The sequence below is a fragment of the Cynocephalus volans genome, chromosome X, assembly GCF_027409185.1.
Source record: "Cynocephalus volans isolate mCynVol1 chromosome X, mCynVol1.pri, whole genome shotgun sequence".
Lineage (NCBI taxonomy): Eukaryota > Metazoa > Chordata > Mammalia > Dermoptera > Cynocephalidae > Cynocephalus > Cynocephalus volans.
Window position 1 is genome coordinate 68502767 of NC_084478.1, and position 24699 is coordinate 68527465.

The window sequence follows — 24699 nt, forward strand, 5'->3', positions numbered from 1 at the left end:
GCTAGGGCTGGGTCTGGAGCTCCCAGACCCCTCAAGCCCGTTCACAGACTGGGTCACAAACCCTTCACACACCAGGCTGGGTCACCAGACCCCTTCACGCAGGAGTATGAGCTAGGTAACCAGCCACACGGTCCTTGGAAGCTGCAGGTCTGGAAAAACATGGCCACGCAGGGTGGGCACCAGAAGCAGTAAAACACCAGCCAAAATGGCACCACCATGCAGGCGCACTTACTCCACCCACACACACAATGTTATCGAACCACCCTGAACCGGCTTGGAGGTGAGGGGAGCCTGACCAATTATTCCATTTTCCCAACAGCAATGCTTTATTCTCTTTTACTCTCCTTCTTTCCCTTTTCTTCCTCTTTAAAAGAGATTGCCAGAAACTACAGCCTAAACTCCTCTCAACCTGTGAGAAGCATGCTCCCTGTGGCTGGCACCAGCCTGCCCTGAAGAGTAACTAGCAGAGGTGGGAAGGCCAGTCCTACACCATGAAGATCTTGCTTGAGCAGTTTCCCCCCAACAGGGGATCATGAGAGTGGTGGGGATTCAATCCCACTCCGCACAATGACTGTAAGTCCAGAAGCTGCTAAAATTCTCTTTACCTTTCTCTGATTTTCTGAGCCCTCTTCTGCTGTTTGGTTGGATTGCATCTGCTGCTCAGTAAGTGCACCCCGGAGAGCTCCCGACTATACTTTGTTTCTAATTTTCTGACCCTAAGCTCTTTCCTGCTGTTCTGTGTAGGTGTACCCTGGAGGGCTTCTGGCTGTGCTTTGTTTCTCTGATTTAAATCTAGTGGATACTTTTCTTCTTTGTGCCAACAACAGTGAGAACTGCTTTTATCAATTACTGTTGTCAGTGGAAAAGGCTGGCTCTGCTGACTGGGGCTAAGATAAACTGGACCCCACTGCTTCTCTTCTCTGTCTGTTTGCTTGGTTAGACATTTCGTTGAGTATCAGTAATCCGAATAAACCTTCCAATCCTTGCACCAATTTTTGGACTCTCAAGTCATTGCTTAGGGTGAGACAGCAAGCTGAGTCTGGTCTGTTGGTAACATTCCTCCCTAGGAAACTAGAAAAAAAGGAGCAAGTTAATCCCAAAGTAAGTAGAAACAAGCGAATAGTAAGGATCAAGTGGAAACTGATGTAATAGCAAACATAAAAAAAGAGAGAAAATCAATAAAACAAGAAGCTCATTCTATGAGATCAATAAAATTGATAAACCTCTAATGAGAGTGATCAGGAAAAAAAGAAAGAAAACACAATTGACCATTTCCATCTAAATGAGGCAGCAGCTACTACTCAGTTTTGATTGATTGGTACCACTATTGAATGCAAACATGTTACCAGATCTGCTGATTTTCAAGGGAAGTTGGAAGTTCCTGTTTTTATGTGAAATCTCCTGATTTTTAAATATTGGCAACCAATGCAACCACTGGGAGGACCAAACACAACCTGTTTATAGGCCTCCAGTTTACAAACTGTACATTGAGTACCAGGTAATTGTTGAATAAACACTGTAAACAGAAGTTGAGAACTGAGATATCTCATTTCTTACAGAAAATTGCTAGGAATTAATTCTAGCTATATGTAGCACTAAGGCTAATTTTGGAATCCTGTTTGTGACGCCAATTGTAAGGCTACATGACTACGCCAGTTGTCGGGCTCCTTTACCTGCCCATAATCCTGCGCCAACTGGGCCAATTGTAGAGCTCGGGCTGGGTCTGGAACTTACAGACCCCTCAAGCCCATTCACAGACTGGGTCACAAACCCTTCATACGCCAGGCTGGGTCACCAGACTCATTACACGCAGGTCTATGAGCTAGGTAACTGGCAAACAGGTCCTTGGAAGCCATAGGTTGGAAAGCATGGCTGCGCGGAGCAGCGGATGCCCAAGGCAGACCATGCCAGCCAAACTGCAGCCCTGCGCAGGTGCACTAATTCCACCCACACACAACTTGCTTACTGAACCACCCCCAACTGGCTCTGAGGCGAAGGGATCCTGATTAAATTATTCTATTTTTCCAACAATATAACACTGAATTTTTGTGTAGTTAGACAAATTAATACACCTGTACCTTGTCTTATCTAGTCCTCATCCAGTGGTTCTCAATCTTGGCAGCACAAATTACCTGGGGAACTTTTAAAAATACAGATGACTAGGTCACACACCCAGATTTTCTGATTTGATTGGTCTTGGGTGTGGCCAGGGTATTGAAATATTTTTTAAAACTACTCAGATGTTTTTAACTTGCTGCCAAAGATAAGAACCTTTGACAGGCAGATAATAATGAGTGCTCAAGAGATGAACTGCTAACCTAGAAATCTATATCCAGTGAAAACACCTTTCAGAAAAGAAAAGGACACCAAAATATTCTCAGGAAATAAAAACCCCAAAAGCAGAAAACCTAAGAGAATTTGTCACCAACAGACCTGCTCTAAAAGAATGGCTAGACATTTTTTCTTTTCTAAACAGTAAAGAAAATGATAAAAGAAGGAATCGTGGACATCAGAAAGGAAGGAAGAAAAATGGAAAGAGTAAAACTAGGGACAAATACAATAGACTTTTCTTCTCTTTAGTTTTCTAAATTACATTTGATAGATGAAGTGAAAATTATGTCATTGTCTTATCTAATGGAGAAATATTTAAGGTGATTATATCATAATTAGGGGAGGCAAAGAGAATTAAAGTCTGGAAAGTTTTCTACACTTTACCTGGTAAAATGAAGACATGTGCAGATCATAGTAAGTAAATGCATGTATAACCTAAGATGTATAATATGTAATGTAATACTAGAGCAACAACTAAAAAATCTATACAAAGAGATACACCCCAAAACACTAGAGATAAATCAAAATGGAATTCTAAAAATGGTAATGAACATCCAGTCCATGGATTCATTTTTCCCTGCTCCTCCCTGTTAAATAGAGCCATAAACTCCAAAAATAATGCAAGAAGCAACCAAAGGAGAACTCTGAAAGGTGGAAAGAAGGGGAACTATCTAGGGACCCCAGGACCATAGGGGCAAGATAATGGCAGGGTGTCTTCTGATCCCTCAACTCAACAGAATAGGGTAATCCAGGGCTCAGCATTTCCCAAACTCCAACCTCACAACAACAGAAAGCCCAGGTAGATTCATTTCTACCCTGAATTGAACCAGTTCCATCAGTAACACCAATGGAACTTGGTAGCAATGGCCAGGAGGATCTACTGGGATACCTGCTGACAATAAGCAACCAGGGGAAGTGCTGTTCTTCCTTTCTGGGCTACCTTCTACCACTAGAGATAAACTGCAACAGTGTGGCAGGATTGAGGGTGTTTATACTACAATAAGCAGCTCCACCCAGGAAGCCTCTTCATCCCCAGGGAGGATTTTAAAGGTGCCATCATAAAAATGCTTCAACAAGTGGCTTGAAATTCTCTTGAAACATATTTTAAAAAATAAAAATGCTTAGTAAAAAATAATATGATAACTGAATTATGAAAACACTGCCTGGATAGGCTGAATAGTAGAGTGGAGAAGATGGAAGATAGAATCAGTGAAGTGAGTACATATCAATAGAATCTACCCAGTCTGAACACAGAAATAGACCAAAGACAAACAACAACAACAACAGCAACAACAAAACAGAGTTTTAAGAGCATGTGAGAAGATATGCTACGGTTTACAAGAAACTCAATTCAAATTTAGTGACATCAGTAGATTAAAGTGAAACCATAGAAAAACATATACATTGCAAGCATTAACAAAAGGAAATTCTTTGAAAAAAAGTCAATAAAATTGATAGACATCTTACTAGAATAACAAAAATAAAAAGAACTCACCAATCACTAATATCAGGAATATAACATGGGATATCACTATATATCTTACATAATTGAAAAAAAAATAAGGAATAATATGAATGACTTTATGTTCATAAATTAGGCCACATAGAAAAAAAAGACATAGTCCTCAAAAATCACAACCTACCAAAGCTCAACGAAGATAAAATACATAATCTAATCATCTGCTTAGTCCGATAACCATGAAAGATATTAAATATGTGATTTAAAAGATCCAGAAAAAGGAATTTCCACTCCAAGATGGTTTCACTGGAGAAGTCTACCAAACTTTTAAAGAATAATTAACACCAATTTACACAATCTTTTCCAGAAAATAAAAGAGGAAACACTTCCTGTGTTATTTTGTGATTTAAGTACTACCCTAATTCCAAAACCAGACAAAAGCAGTACAAAAACAGAAAACTACAGACCATTATTTCTCATGAGTTTAGATATAAAAAAATTTTTTTAAATATAATCCAAAAATGCATAAAAAGAGTTATACAACATGATCAAGTGGGATTTGCTCAACACTGCAGTCCCAGCAACTAACACAAACATTGTAGATGCTCAACACTTTTGGAATAAATGAATGAATTAATTAATTCTTACTGGGCCATTCTTTACACCCAGAAGTCCTAAATTCAGCTCAAACTCAACATAACTAAAAATTGATTTATTAATTTATATGTTCCTCTTCCTGCCCAACACAATGCCTGGAACATATTCAATAATACTACAAATAATCAACATTTATTGGAAGAATAAGTGTATCAGTTAAAGACAGACCACTACTATCCAAACACCTAAGCCAAAAATAAGAAGCTATAGTGATAGATGGCATAAACTTTGGACCCAAATAGAATTGCACTCAAATTCAGCTCTTCCATTTACCAGATGTGTGAACATAAACAAGATGCTTAATATCTCTGAACCTCCAATAATTTTTTTCTCACCATCTACCATCTGACTGCTAAATCAATGCCATTTAGGGGTTTTTTTTAATAGGTTTTATTTCTGCAGCACTCCACCTCAGTACCGATAGCTATTTTAGTCAGGTGAAGCTAGTTTAGGCTGTTGTAATGAAATACACCAACATGTCAGTGGCTGAACACACTGGTGTTTATTCCTTGTTCACTATACATGGATCACAATAGTATTCGCACCACATTGAGCTCACTCAGGGAAATAGGATGATGGAGGCTATCTCCAGACCTTCACCAGTTATAGCAGTGGGGAGAAGAAAGCATGGAGAAACACTCATCAGTTCTTAATTACTCCCCAAAGTGAGCTACACTTTTTACTTCCACTCACATTTAATTTACCAGAGAAAAGAACATAGCTACATCTAATTTCAAGAGGGCAATAAAATCTGACTCTCTCCTTTGCACAGAATTACTCAGATTGAAAATTTGTGAAGAGTGGTAATATCTACCACATATTTGTTTTAAAAATATTTAATAAATATTTGTTTCACATGGCATATCTGATCCATCAGCAAATCCTATCAGCCCTACCTTTAAAATGCATCCTGAATCTGCACACTTCTCATATCCTCTACTATTAACCTCAGTCATACATTGGATTCTCCAGGAAACAGATGCTGAGACAGAGTTAGGAATGCAAAAACTTTATTGGGGAGTGTATTAGTCAGAGTTCTTCAGAGAAACTGAACAATAGGAAACACAAGGGATCTTTAAAAAGTTCATGGAGACATTCATACTATATTTTAATTCCATTTTCCATGAACTTTTTGAAGTACCTTTGTATATTTATATAGTAAAATTTATCGTAAGGCATTGACTCAGGCAATTATGGAGGTTGAGAATTCCCAAGATCTGAAGCTGACAAGCTAGAGAACAAGGAAAGCTGATGGTGTAGTTCCAGTCCAAGTCCAAAGTCCTGAGAACCAGGATAGTTGATAATATAAGTTCCAGTCAGAAAGCTGGCATACTTGAGACTCAAGAAGAGGCAATTTTAAAGTTTGAGTTTAAAGGCAGGAAAACATTCCAACTCTAGCAGTCAGGCAGGAAGAGTTCCCTCTTATTCTGCCTTTTTGTTCTATTCAGGTCTTCAATTGATTGGATGAGGCCCCCTGACATTGAGGGAAATCTGCGTTACTCAGTCCACCAATTTAAATGTTAATCTCATCCAGAAACACCTTCACACACTCACCTGGAATAATATTTAACCAGATGTCTGGGCACCCTGTGGCCCAGTCAAGTTGACACATAAAATTAACCATCACAGGGCATATCACCTGTGAAAAGAATGGGAAGAAGAAGAATTGAGCAGGGAGAGCCTTTATACCATGATGCAGGTCTGGAGAAGTTTCTTCTAGCTCAGTAAGGAGCTTTAGGGCAAATATTTCCTGTTATAGGAGCCCATATAGGGCAGAAACAGTTAGGCATTTGTACTATCACCTTACTCATACATTGGTTGGGAGTTACCCAATAAAAATCGTGATCTTGGCTACCACTATCATGTTCAGTTATTGGGTGAGGATCACCAGAGAAGATCGAGACTTCAGTTGGAAAGAAAAGACAGATTCTGAAGGAGCTAACAGTCTCAAGTTGTCAGGTAACTACACTCCTTTCAGTGAGATGGCAAGTGTCATCTTGAAAAGGGTTTTGAGAGGTACATATTCATATGTGCCACACTATCATGACCTAAGCCATTATCATTTTTCACTTGGATAATTTCAGTAGCCTCTTACCTAATTTCTTTGCTATCACCCTTGTCCCTCACCTTCCACTCCTGAGTCAGTAGTTCCCAGAACAGCCAGAGAAATCCTATTAAAACGTAAGTTAAACTCCCTACTCTGCTCAACAATCTCCAAGGGCTCTCCACCTCACTCAGATAAAAGTGTTACTACAATGACCATCAAGGGCTTAAATGATCAATGACTGTATTTCCTATTTTCCCACAGGCCTCATATATTAACTTTCCAGAGAGATCTTCTCAACAGCCATATCAAAAATAACACCCACTCCAATTCTCTATCACCATACAATGCTTTATTTTACAGAAAATCTTATCATTACTGAAGCTCATATATATTTATTAATATATAAATGTGTGCTAACATAAACATACACCAGAATGTAAGTTTCTTAAGCACACAAATTTTATCACTTTTGTTTTCTGCTATGTCCTTAACTTCTACAAAAATACATTGCATCAAGGAGGTGCTCAATAAATATTTGTTGAGGGACTTTTCTATTTCTTATATTATTTCCTTCCCTGACTAAACTGTAATCTCCATGAGGGCCAGGACTTGGTTGGTTTTAACTTTGGATCCCAGATCATAGAACAGTGCCTAGAACATAGTAGACACTCAACAATTATTTGTAGAATGAAGAAATGGTGAATACTGGATCCCCACAATGTACTAGACCCCTGGTAGATGTTGGGCTATAGTAATGAACAAGGAAGACTAGTACATACCGCTAAAGATATTAAATAAATAAAGAGTAATACAAACAAATATATATTACTAATTGTAAAAAGTGTATATATCCAAGATAGTATTAGAGTATAATCCCAAATTTTGCTAAGGGAGTCAGGAAAATGTTGTAGAGAAGTGATATTTATGCTGCGAACTTCAAGATAGGGAAGGGTTGATTAGGTTAAGGAGATGAAGAGAACAGTGTTCTAGGCAGAGGGAGCAGAATGTGCAAAGTGTCTGTGGCAGGGAAGTAAATGACATGTTTGATAAACTGAAAGAAGGCTAGCATATATATATATGTCAATGCCCTTCAGCCAAAGAGTACCAGGACTACACAGGTAATTAAATACATTGGGTTTACTACTCATGCAGTGAAGGAGAATGCATGCCATGAGGAACTGTAGAACGTTTCAGAAAGATCAAGTTAGAAAGAAGTTATTATAAGATTTGGGTTATGGTTGGATGATTTTGGTATTTATGTCCACCAGGAGAACAATATGGCCTTGACCTGAGTAAGAGGCCAGATTATTAGCAATACGGAGGCCTAATTATTAATGTCAGGCCAGTGCCCACATGTCAGGGATTAATTTTTATGCCATATGATGACAAAAGAACAGAAAGTTTTGGAGGAAAATGTCACAAAAACCTGGAGAAGTAGGTAAGGCTGGGCTATACAGGGCCTGGAAGTCCATGTTAGTGGAATTCACTTTCATCCTAATAGCAAAGGGAAGCAGAGAAGTGATGTACTTAAATTGGTGTGTGAAGGATGGTGGAAGGTCTGAGATCTTATCCTACTTGCAAGTTACAAGTTAATTTGCCACAGATCAACAGATGCTGACAGAAGACATAAGACTTCTGGGTCAGAGACAAAGGACTTTATTACTTCCAGCAAAAGCAATAGCCAGAGCTTCATGTTTGCAGTGGTTCTCCAAGCCCTCTATGTGCCACGAGGGAAGTAAAGGTGGACTTACCTGGATGCTTATACATGCAGAGTGTTGTGTTATAGGAGAGGAACACAGAGCTTGGAGATCTCACCCTTTTATAGTGAGTGGAAGCAATCCTGCTCCTTGAGGCACATGGTACCTTGTCCCTCAGGGTTGCTCACTACAAATACAACCATAGAAATCTCTTGGGGAAAAGGCAGTTAGGGCTTTGAATTCTTGGCATACCCAGCAAACACATGAAGGAATGCTCAGGGCCCTTGGTGGATTTCCTCTCCCAACAGTATCTTTAAAAGATCCACCTTTGGAGGACTGGCTCATCTTGTGGGGAAAACTAACACTGAAACAATCCTTACGCCATATATGAATCATTCCCACCAGCCTACAAACAACTTATAACTTCTCCTTTGAACCTCCACATTCCCCTCCATTTGCTGCTCACTATCCTGCTGTCCTGTTGATGAGATGGGGGAATGTCATCTCCCCCGGTGTGAAGGTTAATTCTAGGTGTCAACTTGGTTAGATGAAGGAATGCTGAGAAACCTGGTAAAGCTATCTTTTTAGGTGTGTCTGTGAGGGTGTTTCCAGCAGAGAGTAGTATGAGAGTCTGAGTGGACTGGGTGGGAAAGACCCACCCTAGTGTGGATGGGAACCATCCAATCCACTGGGGGTCCGGAGAGAACAAAAGACAGAGGAAAGAGGTGAAGCTCTCTCGATCCGCTGGAGCTGGGATACACTCTTCTCTCCTATCCGTGGACATCAGAACTCAGGACTCTTCAGCTTTTGGGTTCCAGAATTTACACCAAGGACACCATTAGCTTCCCTGGTTTTGAGGCCTTTGGACTTGGACTGAGCCACGCTACTGGCATCCAGTTTACAGACGGCCTATCGTGGGACTTTTTTCATAGCCACATGAGCTAATTCCCCTAATAATCCCGCTCATATAATTATAACATATCCTATTGATTCTGTCTCTCTGGAGAACCCTGACTAATACAACCCAGGATAACTCCAATGAGAAGAGTATGTACAGGGATGTTGGTACTTTGATGAGTGGGAAGAAGAGCTACCCAACCCCATGAGGAAGGAAGGGCAGGTGGAAGCAAAGAGGATAGTGTTCTGGGCTGGTGACATGGGAGGTGCCTGAACCTAGGGGCGCAGGTACTCCATGGAAGCATGAAAATGACACCCCTAGAGGTGTTTTTGGGTGTAGACAAAGCGTGGGTCTGGTGCCAAGTGGACAGCACCCAGGAGAGAGGCACCAACTCTTCCCACCCACATCTAGGCCTGATGCTTAGAGAGACTCTTACCCTGCATTTCCTATGGGAGTTGGATCTCCCTGATATACTGGGTTGCCATGGGAACTCAGGTACTTAACTCTGCTTCTGGGAACCATGAGTGCCTCACCAGGACCAACTTTTTCAAAGTTGGATTATAATGGTTAGATACTCTGTTCTGAACTTGCTGATATTGTTACCAACAGACCAGGCTCACTTTGCCGTCTTGTACTAAACAAAAGACCTGAAAGTCCAAAAGTTGGTGCAAGGATTGGAAGGTTTATTCAGATTACCGGTACTCAACTAAATGTGGAACCAAGCAAACAAACAAAGAGGAAAGAGGAGCAGTGGAGTCTAGTTTATCTTAGTCCCAACTGGCAGGGCCAGCCCATTCTGCTGAAACAGTAATTGATAAAAGCAGTTCTCGCCACTGTTGTTGGCACAAAGAAGAGTACCCACTTGAGAAATTAAATCAGAGAAACAAAGCATAGCCAGGAGCCCTCCAGGGTACACCAATACAGAACAGCAGGAAGAGGTCTCAGAAAATCAGAAGCAGAGCATAGTCAGGAGCCTTCTGGGGTACACTTACATAGAGGATACAATCCAACCAAACAACAGAAGAGGGCTCAGAAAATCAGAGAAAGGTAAAGAGAATTTTAGCAGCTTCTGGACTTCCAGTCACTGTGCGGCGTGGGATTGAATCCCCACCACTCTCATGATCCCCTGCCAGGGGGAACCTGCTCTAGCAAGATCTTCATGATGTATGACTGGCCTTCCCACCTCTGCTAGTGGAACATGCTTCTCACAGGTTGGAGTTTAAGCTATAGTTGTCCAGCAGTCACTTTAAACAGCAAGAAAAGGGGGGGGGGAAGGAGAGTAAAAGAGAATAAAGCATTGCTTTGTCAGAATTTAGGCAAAAGAGGGGCAAAATAGTCACACTGGTCACTTGCCTCTTGCACCTAGTCTTCTCTGGTGCCCAAAGGTTTCCAGTTTTCGCCAGTGACTAAATTAGGCTCTTGGATTCCAAAGTCATAGAAATGAACAATGTACCAAGCAGTAAAGCAAGCAATGCTTCATTAAAAGAGGAGATAGACTTGTGCATAAGGGGGGTAGCAACAGTAAAGCTAGCCTCCCCAAGGGGAGCTGGTCAGTGTCTTTTATAGGGAAAGGAGTTAAGGGGTACAGGCCAGTGTCACTGGAGGTGGTCCATTCTTTTTTTCCTGGTTGCATCATGGGTGCATGCTCAGTAGGTCCAAGATGGTGGTGTGTTCATCATTGTCACTCCAGGCAGTGTGTTCATCATTGTCACTCCAGGCAGTGTGTTCATCATTGTCACTCCAGGCAGTGTGTTCATCATTGTAGCAGTTACCTTGAAGCTTCATTCGCAGGCAGTAATTCCTAAAGGGGTCTTAAGGTTAATCTGTAAGTTTTACAACTATGATAGACAAGTCTTGGGGAGGGGTTTTGTACCTCCATAAATATCTGTTTCCTCTCTTATCTCAGTCTATTTTATCAGGGCGGGCCATAGGGTAATCATTTGCCCTGGGAGGATCTCATGACTGAGGAGCAGAAAAGTAACAAAGTGTCCTCTGCAGGGAAAATGGAGTCAGTTCGGTTCACAGGCCTAGCCTTACTCTGTTTCAATATTATCTTCAGATGGGGGAACAGCTGGCATAGTTGGGCTTTAGGGATGAACTGTGACATTAATTCATCCAAAAATGTATCTCTTGTAATGTTTGCATGTGTTCATTATATCACTTTTACACTATTTAATAAAGTATTCATAATTTATATTTCTTATATAATGTTTACTAATTTTTCATTGATAACATAATACTAATTATTGTCTCATTAATAGTTTAGTAATTATATTTAACCTGTAATGCTTTCTTTCACTGTACTAGGTACTATGCTAAGGGCTTTCGATGTAATATTTTAAGTCTGTTTGTTTATTTTGTTTGGTTTTTTTAATTCCATGTTACTGATTTTTGGAGTGAGCAGGACTGAAGCCATGTTTGGACCTAAAACTGCCCAGGCTGCAGAGGGAGAGGAGGATTATAAAAAGGACAGTTTGTTTCTCTCCACTCTTTCTTCCCATCCCCTGACTTTCTTATCTCGCTCACTAAGTAGGAAAAGAAGGCTGAGAAGCTAATTAGTACTTTGCAAAGCTAACAGTCCTTTCTTTGAGACTTGTAGAGTTCTGAGAAATGATCAAGGCCAAATGACTGAAGCTGACCTTGGGCACCAGCCAAGTACACCAGAGCAAATCAAAATCTTGCAGGGTCCTGAGATAACAGCGAAGATGAAAACAGAAACCACATGAAGCCTTGGCAAGACCTTGTACTTGACCCATAGAAACGGACCCCTCGTAACTCACATCTCCTGCTCTCCTGCTTTTCACCTCCCACATTCTATTCCCTCAACCCTTCCTTAAAAACCCCTCAGTAAATGTAAATCTTTGAGATGGGACAGCCTACCATCTCCTTCAGCTGAATACATCTGCTTTTCTAACACCAACCATTTGACTTCTGAGTTTTTTTTTCTTTCCTTCTCAAGGGGGCAGGCAGCCGGACCTGAGTCTAGTAACATGATGAGGAAACTGAGGCCCCAGAGAAGTAAAATGATGGCACCACAGCCACCACGCAGATGGCCCGCCAACCACTGGAGTGCATTCACACAAGAAGAGTCACCAGCAGAGACAAAGAAAAGAAGAGGATGTCTCTCTCCACAAAACCCATTCCAGAGTGACAGAAGAAGCATCTGCTCTATGATAATATTGGCGGACCTGATCACACCTCTCAGCATTGGACAGATCATTTAGGCAACAAATTAACAGAGTAACCATTATTCTTTCAGAAGGAGAGAAGAAATCTAGGGTAATTAGAGGGGGAGGAGGAGGGAATGGGGAAAGGGGAGAGGTTGGACAAGGGGCATAAAGAATAATTATGATTTGGGGCCGAGCCCGTGGCGCACTCGGGAGACTGCAGCGCTGGGAGCACAGCGACGCTCCCGTCGCGGGTTCGGATCCTATATAGGAATGGCCGGTGCACTCACTGGCTGAGTACCGGTCACGAAAAAGACAAAAAAAAAAAAAAAAAAAAAGAATAATTATGATTTGTAGCAATATATATGCTATTAATACTGATTTAATCAACATATCTCAATGTTCAACCCCCAAAATATGTATAATCAATTTTGATTCAATAAATAAAATAAATTATTAAAATAAATAAATAAATAAATAAAAAGAAACTGTAAGCAATAAATTTTGTTTTCTTACTAGTTACAAAAAAAAAAAAAAAAAAAAAGACATGGTAGTAGGCCAGCTTAATAGGCCTGTAACCATGACTCCCATAGGGCACCAAGCTCAGAATGGGTCCCTGGGCTTGAGGTTTAGTAGTGCCATCTAGAAATTCTTAACTATGTTTTCTTTTAATTTGTGCTTTTTAGGTGAGGTTCGGTGGGACAATGCAGTACATTCTGGGGACCTGGAGCTTCTGCTCTCCTGTGCTTTAGATTCCACTGCCTTCCACCCTCACTGGGACAGGTTCTCTGCTGCCCATTCACCCACCTACCCAGATGACCTCTCCCTCTGCTGCCCAAGTGACTGCTGCTGCACCTCACCCTCTGGCCAGGGCTTGGGTGTTGATGCAAGGAGGGGCAGAGTTGAGAGTCCTAGTCACAGGTCAGGGACCCTTGGCACCCGTGAGAGCCTACATTCATCCTATGAGTGCCACCATACCCAAGAGACAATGACATTAAATAACCAATACAAACACTATGACACATCAAAAGAGAGACTGAGGAAGAAAGCAAAAAAGCTTTTCGGGTTTTTGAACAAGGGACCCTGTAGTGGATTGAATCATGTCCCCCCCAAACTCCTTGAATTGTGATGCTTGAATTGAGTCCCCTCAAGTTTTATGTATTAGAAACTTGGCCCCCGCTATGACTGTTAAGAAGGTGGGAAATCGTATTACAGCACTTCAAAGGTGGAGCCCTGAAGAGGTGATTGGATTGTAGGCCCATGCAGTAGTGAATGGATTAAAAATGGTGGTCAGGGCATGGTTCTGAGTGCTTTAAAAGAGGAGAGTCTGTCTTTCTCTCCCTCTCTCTGCTCTCTCTGCTTCCACCTTCTTGCAATGTGAGACCCCTGGGTTGCTGTCACCACCACCAGATGGACTTTGGACTTCCCAGCCTCAGAAACTGTAAGCAATAAATTTTGTTTCCTTTATAAATTACCCAGTTCTTTGTATTTTGTTATAAGCAACACAAAACGGACTAGTACAGACCCCATGTTTTCATTTTGGTCAATATGGTACAGAAGGGTCACAAATTCAGAATTGCATATCCCCAAAGTCTGTGTTATTTCTTTTTCTTTTCTGTTCTTTACTTTAACAATGACAAAAAAAAGTGGAACAGGTGATATGTATGTACATACTTGGTATGCAGTCAAAGAGTTTTCCTCATCCCTGTTGCTGAAACACCCAAATCTCCTCCACAAAAGCCACCACTCTTCTCCTGCAGGCTCTTATGGTACCCTTCTGGGGGTACATCACCCATATACAAGCACATACACATATTCTGGCCACTCCTGTTTTTATATAAATAGTTAAGTACCAAACAGTTGTGGATCTTGCAATTTTCATTACAAAATAGATTTTGGAGTAGTTTCTGCATGATAATAATAAGGGCAAAAATTATAAAGTGCTTGAAATGCCATTGTTTTAAGTGCTTTAAACCTATTAAGTTAATCCTCATTGTAACTGAATGAAGTACTCATTTTATGTATGAGGAAACTAGAACCATAGAATCTAAACTTGCCAAAGGTAGTATGGATAAATTTCAACAATCTTGTGCTGCTTTTTCCCTCAGGGAATTTGTTGAATCCTAGATTACACTGGGTGAGAAGATATCATTGTATAGGCAAAACACCTGGTAAGAGACAGAGAAGACTAACGTAGGCATATGCAAAATCCATTGTATGTATATTGAGTCATTTCAAGTGTTTTAGGAGACTGTTGAGGTAAAGATGAAGATTCCCCTCCCCCTGACAAGCCTGCCAAGTAATACATGTGGTGTTTCAATAAATGAGTGACTGAGATGTTCAAAATTCTACCAGACAGAAAAGAATTAGAAGGGTTTGTCATCACAGACCAGTTTTCTTCTACTCAAGATTACATTAAGTGAGATAAGATATTATCTACACTAATTTCTCAGGACTCTGGTGCTGAAATTTCTCTCCTTAGTGAATGAATTATTTCAAGATCTATGCAGAGAAGTGGTACACCCTCCCCCCCCGCCCCCCCACCTCCCCAACCCTTTTCTAGGAAACTCAGTCAGTTCATGTGGGGCAAAGAAAAAAAGAGGTTTGTCCAGGCTGAACATCTGGGGACACAACCTGTTCACTGTTTCAATTCCTCTAGGTGACACCTTTCTTATTTACACACCCAAGATGATTGAAAATGATGGTACCACTCCAATACTTCTCTTTTCTGATTTTGAGGCCTGAAGGGTTCACTTCACCTATTGCAAAACAGATTTTATAACTGCTAGACAAGCATGGAAATAACGACAAGGTGTCATCAAAATAATGAAAAACGGACATCCTATAGTCTGTTCTGCTTCCTTGCTTTCACTTACCTGCGGTAGCTACTGTGAACAGAAATCTCTTTCCCCTGCTGCACCTTGATTTTCTAGAGAGAGATTGATGGTCTACCAAGGTTTTCAGAGGAAACAGGAAGCGTGTCATGGGCAGACCCTTATTGGCAGGCAAGGACCACTCGAGAGAAAGTTGTTAGATGCTCGAATCACATGGTTTATTGGTCACACATAACCACACACAACACACTTTCACTTTCAGTTACTCTATGTCCTAGCCTACTAACTTAAACTAAGTGATCCCTGAAGGGCACACCGCACACAACTCCTATTTTTATCCTGTTAGGAACAGGTCAGGGATCTTACGTCTCCAGCACGAGGTCCTTTCCTGACTCACATCCACCAGGAGATTGATACATCTGATGGGGTGTAATGGATGATCCTTGAGAACATGGCTTGAGAGCAGCGTACATCTGGGTCCCTTCTCAGTGCGGCAGAGGCAGTGCTCAAGGGTCTTTACCTTCATGGGCTAAAGGTCCTGTGGGTTTCAACAAGACTGGCTTCCACCTCTGTGTGAGAGTAGCCCACACCAAGGAGTGTCAATTCCAATCTGTTTCCATCCACTGGACCAAGGATCTGAGCGGCTGGCCAGCAACCTGCCACGGCTGACAGATGCAGCAACTTGGGGCTTTTGCCTCTGTTCCTTTATATTTGCTTAAGGTTTGGCCTGGGCTGATTATGTCCTTGTCGTGGCCTCGCACATGCTCCCTCCAGGACCAGATGGTGATATCTCAAAAGGGTGTAACGGGTTAAGACCCATCATGTGAGTGGGCTTTCTCACTTAGGCTGTCAGGTTTGTGATAAGTCCCTTGATCAAAGTTCCTCCATTGCAAATTAGAGTAAAAACACTCACAAATGCCTATTTGCACTCCCCAAAAAATGTCACATGTCAACTGGTGAGTCTTTAGGAGTACAATGTCTCAACTGATGTTCTCATAACACAGGAAAAGTTGGCTAAAATTTAATGGTATGTATTTAAAGCACCTACAGGCTTCATTCTGAGGAGTTTCAACAATGAAAATTCTCCTCCTGCCCATGTCCTTCAGAAAACACATGCACAACAAGAACTCTTCAGTCTACAAATGCTGCTGAGCCACATGCGTTTATTTAACAAGAGGACAAAGATGGTTCCACTGATAGTATCCGCATCTCGGGAGACTCAGGTCTTAAAGAATGGAGATGAAGGAGAGATGAGAACTGGATCACAATGTGACCAGACCTAGGATGCCAGGTTCTTTGAGGGTCAATGTCACAGAAATGAACACTGAACCCATAGTGAGAGTAAGCAAGCTGAGTTTATTGAAAGAGAGCTTGTGCACAAGGGAACGAACATGAAAGAGGAGTATTGTTCCCCAAGCGTTACTGTGAGGGTTTTTTTTTTTTTAAGTCAAAACAGCTGGGTGTAGGGGGCTTGGGAAAGATGCTGAGATCTCTGGTCTCACGACTGGGGTCTTTGTCAGGTGGTCACAAGGTGTTCTATTTTCAGCCTCAGCAGGTGGGGCCTCATTGTTCTCTTGAGGCCTGAAAAAGAATGCTTACACATGGGGTTAAGCAACCTTGGGTAATGACGTGCTTGTGGGAAGGGGACGTACCTGCATCTTTAGGGTTTATCTTTAACTCCTGCCCTCCCTGGTGCTTCCCAGAACAGGACGTGGTCTGTTGCCCCTGGGGTCTCTGCTGCATTTTGAGCACGTAGACTACTGCTGGGTCTTGGAGCGGACAAGAAAATGGAGTCTCTCCTGTCAGCCCTATCCTTACTCCTGCCTCAACAAGATTCTGGCATTTTAGAAAACGTGATAGGGGACCAAAGTGGACATAATAAAGAACAGCTATTTACCTCCATGGATGGCAACCCAGTTGTGGGCATAAGACAGGCCTTCTAGGAATTTTCTTGATGTTCTGGCAGGACATGAGCTGGGCTCTGCAGGAGCACATGGGACCAAATGCACATCCGATTCATTCTTTGTGATTGTGGTCAGACCTGCTGGCAAGGCAACCAGCACGGCAGCACCTCTGAGTATGGTTAGATGGCCAAGCCTCACAGCTTCCCCAGTAGAGCGATACGCCTTCAGCTCCTGCGTCAGGGCGTGACTGAGTTCCTGTGATCCCACATGTCGTGTGTGAACTGGCTGTACAGAATGGGCAGCCGCGATAGTGCAGGGCAGTGTATTAATTTGCTCAGGCTGCCATAACAAAATGCCGCAGACTGCCTGGCTGAAAGTTTATTGTCTCACAATTCTGCAGATTGGAAGCCAAGATCAAGGTGCTGGCAGTGCTGGTTTCCTCTGAGGTCTCTCTCCGTGGCTTGCAGATGTTGCCCTCTTGGTGTGTCTTCACAGGGTTGCCCCTCTGGATGCATACGCCTGGCGTGTCCCCCCATATCCTGATGTCCTCTGTTTTAAGGACACTGGTCAAATTGGGTTGGTGTCCACTCTACCACCTCATTTTAATTTAGTTATCTCTTTGAAGGCTGTGTCCCCAAATACAGTCACATCCTGAAGTGCTGGGGTTGCGGGTTCAACACACGAATTTTCAGAAAATACAATTCAGTCCATAACGAGCAGGATCAGCTCTGAGCCACTCTCTCGGCCCCAACTCTGCCAGCATCTCTCACCATCAGAGTAGTGGCCAGAACCAAAATATATTCCCTTCTTGCCATGGAATATGCCTAGCACCATGCTGAGCAAACAAGGGACCTCTTTCCCTTCCCCTGCTGATGTTTCTCATGGTGATCTTGGCAATCCACTGAAGTGGCCATGACCCAAGGCAGAGGGGAAAAGTAATAATGCCCCATGGAGCCACCAGTAAGAACCTTGAGCAAAACACCTGGACCCTCCTTTATGAGCCTCTGGTCCCTCAGGCATAACATGCAGACAACGCCAGATATTTGCTTTGCAGGACTGTTGTGAGAGGACTGAACAAGGTTCAGGTAGGAAAAGTGTGTGGACATAGTGTGTGGCTCCAACCTTGTGCGTACATTCCCTTCAGTCCACATTCAATCTTTACCCCCGACTGTTTTTGCCCCTAGGAGCTCTGCTTCTCCTTTCTCACTGTGTCTGTGGATTGCTTATCCAATAGCCTTTCCTACCAATGCCTGATGGATAAGAAGAAAAACAAATAGCTGATTTTGTTCAAAAAACAATGTCCAGTCCCAAGGGGAGACTCAGGACTGTTCCAATCCAGTCGTGGCTATTCCATTTCCCTTTGTCAGATGATGATTTTTCTAGCCTCCCCTACAGCTAGGGGTGGCCATGAGAGCCGGTTCTGCCCAATGAAGTGTGCAGGGAATGTGCTGGGACTTCTGTAGAAGAGGCTGGTTCTTAATGACAAGGACCCACGTGAGAGAGGATGGTGGCACGTGGAATGTGATGGAGAGGCCTGGAGCTGTAGCAGCCATGCTGTGACAAGCATAAGGTCCAGGAGTCAACTTGCTGAAAATGGTTGAGCAGGAAGATGGAAGCCTTGATGTCTTTGTAGGTCTCTGAGCAGCTGAATCAGTCAACTGTGCTTCCAGACTTCTTATCACAAGAATAAAATAGGAAGGTCCTGTTTCTCGTTGGCTCTAAACATTAGTTTAAATTCATTTGAAGGTAGCGTTTAGAAATACTAATGCCCTGGCTCTATATCTAGAAAGTGTGGTGGCTTTGGACATTTTTTAATACTTCCTGTTATCAATACTGTCAAGCAGATACGTGACAACCTATAATATTATAAAGAACCCACATAGAGATCACACCTCGCTTTGACAATGACCAACTCTTGGTCAGTCTTATTTCATCTACACCCACCAACTTCCCCCACTCCTCCAGGTTAGCTTCAGGCAAATTCCAGACATCATATCAGTTAATCCATGTATACTGCCCAATATATCTCTGAAAGACGGACACATTAAAAATTCTACCTTAAAAATATAATGAATGCCATTACCATGCCTATACAATAATGAATAATTTCTTAATGTCTTCAATATTCATTCATAGACAAAATTGCCCTTATTGTGTCAAAAATGCTAATGTTTTCACTTTGCTTTCTTCAACTCCAGAACCCATTTAGCCTCAGGCGTTGCAATTGGTTGATATGCCTGTTAACCCTCTGGAAAATTCATCCTCTCTCTCCCCCTCTTTCTTGTGAGAAGTGAGTCCTTTGTTCTGTAGAGTCTCTCACATGCTGGATATTGCTGATTTCTTTTTACTGGCCTTGTTTAACACTCTCTTCTGTCCCCCACTTTCCTGTAAACTGGGAGTTAGATCTAGAGTCTTCATCCAATTCAGGCTCCATTATTTGACAAGAATACCTCAGAGGCAGTGTCACGTGAGTCCTCGAGGAGGCACATACTGTATGGTTGTCTCTCTTTTTGTACTGGGAGCAGATATTGGTGGTCACTGCCTGGATCACTTGTGTCATTGGAGGCTTCAAATGGAGATGTTTTAACTCTATCTACCCTTCTTTATTTATTAGCTGGAATTCTTCAGTAATGAGAACTTCCTGCATATAATATTTGGTAACCAAGTGCTAGTGTTACAATTCATATGCCAAACACAAAATGACTGTTTCATCATTTGCCTCTGTTTACACAATTTCAGAATAAATAAATTTATTTCCTAGCATTTTACAATGGTAGACACCGGACCATTGCTTCTTTAGAGCTACTACAGACTCAAGATGTCACATCTGATGTGGTTAAATGCATGCTAGTTATTATTCAAATTTTCCCCACATGATGGAAACTCAGAATCTGAATCTGTGTAGCAGAACACAGGGACGATCACAAAGCAGGTGCTTAGTAAATGTGAACCAAAAGTATGTTAAATGACTTAATGCGGTGTAGTGACATCACACTTGATTTTTTTATGGTAACATTATATCACTGTGCCTGTGCCAATACCAGATGTTTAAAACTGACATGACCACTTTATTGTCTTTGGTGGTATTCAAGTATTACCGCACTTGGGGACAGAAAAATTAAGGCTCACTCTCTCCTTTATTAAATCTTTCTGCTTTGGGGGAGAACAAGTGACCTCCACTATGCTCGTGGATTTGATTATCTTTTGGCTTGCAAAATTCACTTCCACAACATTACCATTAAGTCTCACTCAGGCTCTTTGCTCTGTGCTAGTCTACACAGTCATCTGCTATTGCTCCACTTCTCAGAAGCTTGCACAGCTCAAAGTTTCTCCTTCCTAGCACATTCGCTTCCTCCTCACCATAGTACCAGCGCTCCTATGGAAGTAGTTTGTCAGTAAATCCCCAAGTGTCTGTTCTCCTCAATGCTTCTTAACCCCAATGTCGTCCCCCCCCACCAGTTATGGGCGTGCATGTGAGGACTAATGGGGCTTGGCCACATCAAAGACCCTTTGGCGATTAGCCTCTTTTTTCCCAAACGTAAATTTTCTGATTTCTACCATGGGGCTAACAGCTTGCTCTTCTGTGTTGTTGTGAAATGAGCTCATCAAAAGATCATTAGCACAGTATGAATCATGCCAGTTCTTGGGTATGTTAAACATTTGTACATATGATTACTTGGATATAGCCTGTGTCATAAGACATGTTGGATTAAATATAGGGGAATTAGGCAATCCTTTGAATTTATGCTATTACTCTGAGAGAACAGAGCAAGATTTATTCATGGTTTGCCAGGATGTGTGCAGGAATTGGTTTGCCATTGTGGTTACCCATAGAGGTACTCTTTCCACCTTTTATCCCCTTATTTAGACAACTTTCTGGGTGGGCTACTTCAGCTCTTGGAAATCAGGCAATTCAGTACTTGGTGAGGGTGCTTCATCAAATTTTGTCGTAGCACTGTGGATACTGGTAGAAAACTAAAAAGGCTGAATGAGTAATAATCCCAGTTTTGGGAGTTCTTCATATTTTTCATGTTAATTGTGTGTAAATCAGTGTGAAAAGAACAGGGTAATAGTATCAGTTTGGTTTTGTAGTTCTGTCATTACCCAGCATTGGAAGCCTTGAATACATGTGGTGTGGACATCGTAGGCAATGGAAACTGCCTTTGAATTGTGATACAATGTTTTTGCTTTTAACCTCAAAATTAGACTGTTTTCTGGGTGGGATTCTTCCGTGCTTGGCTATCAGGCATTTTAGCCCTGGCTAAGGTTGCTGTCCCACACTTTACTGTAGTAGTGGTGGGTTCTGGTGGTTTAAAACGATGAAGCTGCCGAAGTGACATTTAATTCTACCCTCTGTGTTTCTTTGTATTCCCTATGTATCCTCATAACTTGCACCCCAGGGTGTAGCTTTAGATGTGGATTCAAATAAGATCTGATGCTGAGAAAAAGCTTTTACTCAAACACTAGGCCTCCTCAATGCAGTTGCTATGGGAGATGATGCATCCTGATCATGTCGTTGCCATGGTAATTCATGCACTTGACCCAGTCTCATTCAGACTTGACACACCAAAGGCAGCTTTTCCTCAGCTGCCAGTACCCTCTCCTTCCTCAGTTCAGAGTGAGGAAATAGACCCAACAGAATTGTCTTCCCAAAGATACTCACTACCCTGTAAGTTATTTGTCTCAAAATTGGAAAACTATTGCTTCTAGAATTTTTATTATCATTAACAGTTGTATGCACATTGGAACATTTGTGTAATGGGGATGTACTGGATGGAGCACACCAATTGCTTCCCATACTGTTGGAGGAGTACTTAGGTCATGTATTATTCATGATTGGAATGAACTGAAATAAAGATAGCTTGTGCTTATTTGAGTACTTCCTATATAGCAGGCTCCAGTTCTTGTTCTTTATAGGTAGCTTGATTTGCACTAGCTTATTATTCAATGTACAATAAACCTATAATTATAAATGTATGAGATAATGCTGCATGAATCAAAACAGAAGCAGAAAACAGACAATCTGATAAGTGGCAAACGGTATTTTAAAGTAGTTTTAATTTACATTTGTTACTATTGAATAGATTTGACCATCTTTTTGTATAGTTCAGGGTCATTTGTATGTCTCCTTTAAAGTATTTTTTCAGATCTTTTGTCAGTTTAGGTAACGGGTTTATGGTCTTTTTACTTGGCTTTAAAGAGTACATTTATTGAGGATATTAGGTCTTTATTTTTTATATATTTTGAAAATATTTTCTCCAAGTTGGTTATTTGATTTCTGTTTGCTTGTCTTTTTGTTTTTGTTTTCATTTTTTTGCAAGACTGAAATGTCTCTTCTTTTTCTAGGGAGGCCATTTATCAGTTTTTTCTTTAATTGTGCCTGGATTTTAATTTCTTTTTTTTTTTTTTTTTTTGTCATTTTTTCGTGACCGGCACTCAGCCAGTGAGCGCACCGGTCATTCCTATATAGGATCCGAACCCGCGGCGGGAGCGTCGCCGCGCTCCCAGCGCAGCACTCTACCAAGTGCGCCACGGGCTCGGCCCGAGGATTTTAATTTCTTAGTAGAAGCTCTTTCCACATTCCCATGTTATTACAGAATCTACCTTTATTCGCTTCTAGTATTAAAGAGCTTCATTTCTTACATAAAGTCAGTAAATCATTTGGCGATTTTTTTTTTTATGGTATGAATTATGGATCAAATTTTATCTTTTACGAAATGGCTATCCAGTTGTCCCAACAGTATTTATTAAAAGTCTTTTTCTATTCCAGTCATATGTTATGTCACCTTTATTATATGTTAATTTTCCATATACATGGGTGTATTTCAAACCCTTCTATTCTGTTTCGCTAGTCTGTTCATTCAAGTGCCAATCTTTTCCAGTTTTAATTATCGAGACTTAATAGTATGTTTTATTCCTTGACTGGGTTAGTCTTCCCTCATTGCTATTTTTTTTTTCAGAGTTTGTTGTAGTTATTCTTGCATGCTGTTTTTTCCCCACCAGGGAAACTTTAAAATTGATTTTTTCTTCTCTAGGAAAAAAACCCCCAAAAACAAAAAACCAAAACCAAACAAACAAAAACCCTTGCTGGTATATTTTTTTATTATGATTTCATTAAATTTGTAAACTAACTGACCTCGTCATAATGTTGAGCCTTCCCATCCAAGATCAAGGGACATTTTTCCTACTGTTTATAGTTTTCAGTAGACTTTAAAGTTGTCCTAAAATAGCTTCTCCACATTACTTGTCACATTTATTTCTAAGAATGTTATCTTATTTTTTCTATTATAAATGAGATTTTTCTAGGCCGGCCCCATGGCTCACTCGGGAGAGTGCGGTGCTGATAGCACCAATGCTGCGGGTTCGGATCCTATACAGGGATGGCTGGTTCGCTCACTGGCTGAGCGTGGTGCTGACAACACCAAGCCGAGGGTTACGATCCCCTTACCGGTCAAAAAAAATAAAAAATAAATGAGATTTTCTCTTCCATTAAATCTTGTTTCTCATTATTGTTTATAGGTATATAAAGTCATTGATTTTTGCATATTGATTTATATACTCCTAAATTTAAAAAATCTTTTATTGTGTTAGTTTTATTATTACATTTCTCAAGTTGTCCACATAGAACGTCATGAAATCTACAAATAGAGAAATTACAATTGTTTTTTGTAATTCTTATGCCTATAGTTGTTTTTGTAGTGTTTTTAAAATTGTTTTGGTTAATAGCTCTACTGTAAGTTTGAATAGTTGAGAGAGTAAACAACACTTTCCTTGCTCTTGACCTTAGCAGGAATGTCTCTTGTGTTTCCCATTAGGAATTTTAGTATTTATGTAAGTATTGAAATAGATATAGATATACAGACATATAGATATATAGAGCACTTTCATATGCATGTGTGTGTATATATATTGATGGATCTTGGATGTGACTGGTGCCATCATGCACACAATAAGTACAAAATAGCCACTGGCCATGTCTTCCACTCCAGCACCAAACCCCTCCCACTTCCCTTTAGGAGAAGCCTCCTGACTTAAACAGAAACCCTTCTGCTTCTGCAAGGGTGCAATTCTCCACCCTGGCTGCATAGCTTCCACATTAGCATAATGCCCCTCCTTGATGGTATCAGCCAGCCCTTGGTGCACTATATAAGCTCTCCTACCCCCCCACCTTGTGCTGTCCTCCATTTTGAGGGCAGCCCTTGGCTGCCCGTCACTTTGAGCCAGCGCAGCAGATTCTTTGCCTTTAATAAAGCTTGATTGGTACCTGGCATCTTGGCTCACTTTCACTTATATGTAAACATACATATAATATATAAAATGCTCATTTTTTAAAAATTTTGTTGTAATAGTCATTGAATGTTACTGAACACTTTTTAAAGGATTTTTGGAGATTTTTATATAATTTTTCTCCTTAGACCTATCATAAGGTGAATTATATTAATAGATTCCCTAATTATTGAATCACTCCTGATTACCTGGCATAAGTCCCACTTGTTCATGCTGTATTATTTTCTTAATGTTGTGTTAGATTCTGTCCACTAACATTTAATTTCAAAGATTTGCATCAATGTTCATAATTAAAATTGGTCTATAAGTTTCTTTTATTATACTGTCTCTATCAGGTTTTGGTATCTACACTTGTTTCACAAAATTAATTTGAATTTTTCTTTATTTTCTATGCTTTGGAATATTTTGTGTAGGATTG